At 40.6% G+C, this 2,721-nt stretch overlaps 1 protein-coding gene across 1 annotated transcript in view; it reads left to right on the top strand.

The window, feature by feature from the left end:
- Positions 1 to 2,721, top strand: part of LOC101860234 — a gene marked incomplete in the record, with an annotated part of 177,628 nt that overhangs the window by 8,694 nt on the left and 166,213 nt on the right. The window contains 1 exon segment of the mRNA XM_035973942.1: positions 1,817 to 1,952.

Genomic DNA, 2,721 nt, shown 5'->3' with positions numbered 1-2,721 from the left:
ACACACACACACACACACACACACACACACACACACACACACACACACACATACACACAACACACCAGCTGTGGTGTTTGGGTTACTTGGAAAAGAATTAACTGCGATTGCATTTTATCAACATAAGCCAACGTTTTAAAAGAAATTAGGCCTACACAGCTTCTATTTGTTGTCTAGTCTTCTTCTTCTTTCCCCCATCCCCGCTCCCAATTTCGTCCCCTTTATCCACCCTAAACTTAAACCGTCCTATCCGTCCAGACAGCTGAACCACGTGCTTTGAGGTTTGCTGTTTTGAATTTATCTCCCAACGCTATGTCCATACCAGGACCCCGAAAGCTGGAGCCAGTTTTTGACAACGAAAAGATTTCTAAAACTGACGCATGGGGGATTGCTATTGAATTTCGCATTGGAAATCTACTCCCGTATTCCTTTCACAAAATCACGCACTCGGCATATTTTTTCTATAATTATGTCCCCCTCTTTTTCTCCCATTTTCTCCCCTTTTCCCTTAGCTGCTTGTATTTGTGCGTGTGCGTGCATGTGTCTATATCAAGCACGTTAACTGTTTATGAAAGAACGAGCCAACCTGAAACCGCGTGTGCTTGCGACATGTCCCCTCTTTTTTTTTCTCTTAAAAACCTGCCTGTAATAATTCTAATCAGATATAGCCTAGGCAACAGAGGTCCCTTTTCTTTTCCTCTCGTTGTTACAAACGAGATTTTGAATTACTTCCAGGAAACACCACCAGGATGCGAGTTCTTTACAAAAGAACTATTGCACCGGGTTCCTTATCAACCTTTTCTTTTTTCCGACCCACACCTGTAAGTTTTCTTGCTGAAAACTTCTGTGGGAAACCCTTTTCAGCTTTAGCAGAATCCCAAAATGTACTATTTTGCAGTTTTTAAAGGAACCCCGGAGCGCTAAAGGTATAACAGAATAGATATGTCCACACGGGCAGAATGCCAAATAATAATATGACTTATTTAGTCTATGTGGGAGTGTGTGCAAGCATGCGGTAAACCTGGCATATATTCAAACACTCACGTATATTTAGAACATGCACATGGCCTACAACTCTGCGCGTAATAATTTGAAATGCAACTGACGAACTCCGAACGTATTATATCTCTTCTTTGGAACATATCAAGGAAGCTAAGGTCTGAAAGGATTGTTGAGCATTGAAATAAACTGAATAGGCCGGTATGCATGAAACGTGTCACCGTGTTATCTGTCGAATTGTTAAAGACGTATGTTTATTGTTAAGCGCATAGAGCCACCAGGGAGCCGGCGCTATAGAAATGATTGTTGTTGTTGGTATTATGCGTATATACGATGTATTGTAAGCGTATATGGCAATCTCCAAGTACTTCCTCCGTCTTCCGCCCAGGCAAAGCTGTATCATGCATATTGCTTTAAGATCGTCTGACAAGACGCTGCAGGAAATGTACACACATACAACTGACTGATTAATAAGAGGTGCATTAACAAGGATGCACTTGTTGTTACACTTTATCTATGTGTCTCCCCGAGAGGTCAGATACATGATTGTGTTGATGGTTGGCGGGTGCTCTGTTGTGGTTTTGCTCCTTCTCTATCAAACATCTATCATCCTTTTCCCTCCTCCTTCTTTTTCGTGTAAGTTACAGTCTTTTAAAGCCTTTAATCTCCGGCCTTTACATGACCCAATTACGTTGCAAGAGCTGTAAAACACTAACAAATACAAACAAATCAGATGAATGTAACCGCCAAACCCTGTACAGCACCTCTGCCACTCTCTGTTTCGCATATTTATTCGATTTTTTTTCGCTTTCCCCAGCGTATAGTGCTCTCGGATAAATTATAGATCTACTGCTGTTGCAACACCCCGAACTGCAGCGCACTGCTCGTCAGCATTTCTGAGCTACGATTTCTACACCAGCAAGAGCTGACTCTATTGGACTTACTTGAATAAGGTAAGCGATATCAATAACTTATTCAATTGTCGTCCTAACATTAACAATATTACTGCCTCTCACCATAGAGGTTTTATGCCCTCATCAAAATGATATTATATATCATTTAGAAAGCAGGATGTCTGTGCTAACCTGGGGTACGACACCCAAGCAGAAAGAATGACTATGTACTCAGCCGCTATATTACCGAGTACTGGTTTCTTATTTCCTAAAACAGTATGTAATAATTTTTTCAGATACACTTCTGCGGTGCCCGCTGCGTTGGCCCCACAGCTAGAACTAGATCTGTTCGCAGACAATGTCTCCCTTTCACTGTTGTTGTACAAAGTAATGCCTCTCTGTCTAAACATACCCACCATTATCATCTTTTCTTTGTCATAACTCGAAAATGCTTCATGCTTCATGCCGGAGACTTTGAACACGTCTTGACCTGTAGTATCAGAAAAAAGAAGATTATTCAGCTTTGGTTGTATTATGGAGTCGACCATGTATGGAATTGACAAACCGCTCACCCTCCTGGCCTTGTCCTATCGGATACAGACGTTGACATCAGATGTCTTTTAAAAATATATATTTCACATATATAGAGGACAAGGGAAATTTAACGAACCGCCAATCTACCCCAGTAAAATATAATGGAGTAGGACAAAGATGAGCAGACGACTAAGTAAATGCAGTAAATAAATGAATAATACGAACAAAACTTTAAATACAAAAATAAACTGTCTAAAAAAGAGGAAACACAAACTAAGATTCCCATATATATATA

The sequence above is a fragment of the Aplysia californica genome, unplaced genomic scaffold (assembly GCF_000002075.1).
Source record: "Aplysia californica isolate F4 #8 unplaced genomic scaffold, AplCal3.0 scaffold00037, whole genome shotgun sequence".
NCBI classification, from domain to species: Eukaryota; Metazoa; Mollusca; class Gastropoda; order Aplysiida; family Aplysiidae; genus Aplysia; species Aplysia californica.
Note: the sequence above shows the minus strand (reverse complement) of the source record. Positions and strands in the feature narration are given on the sequence as shown.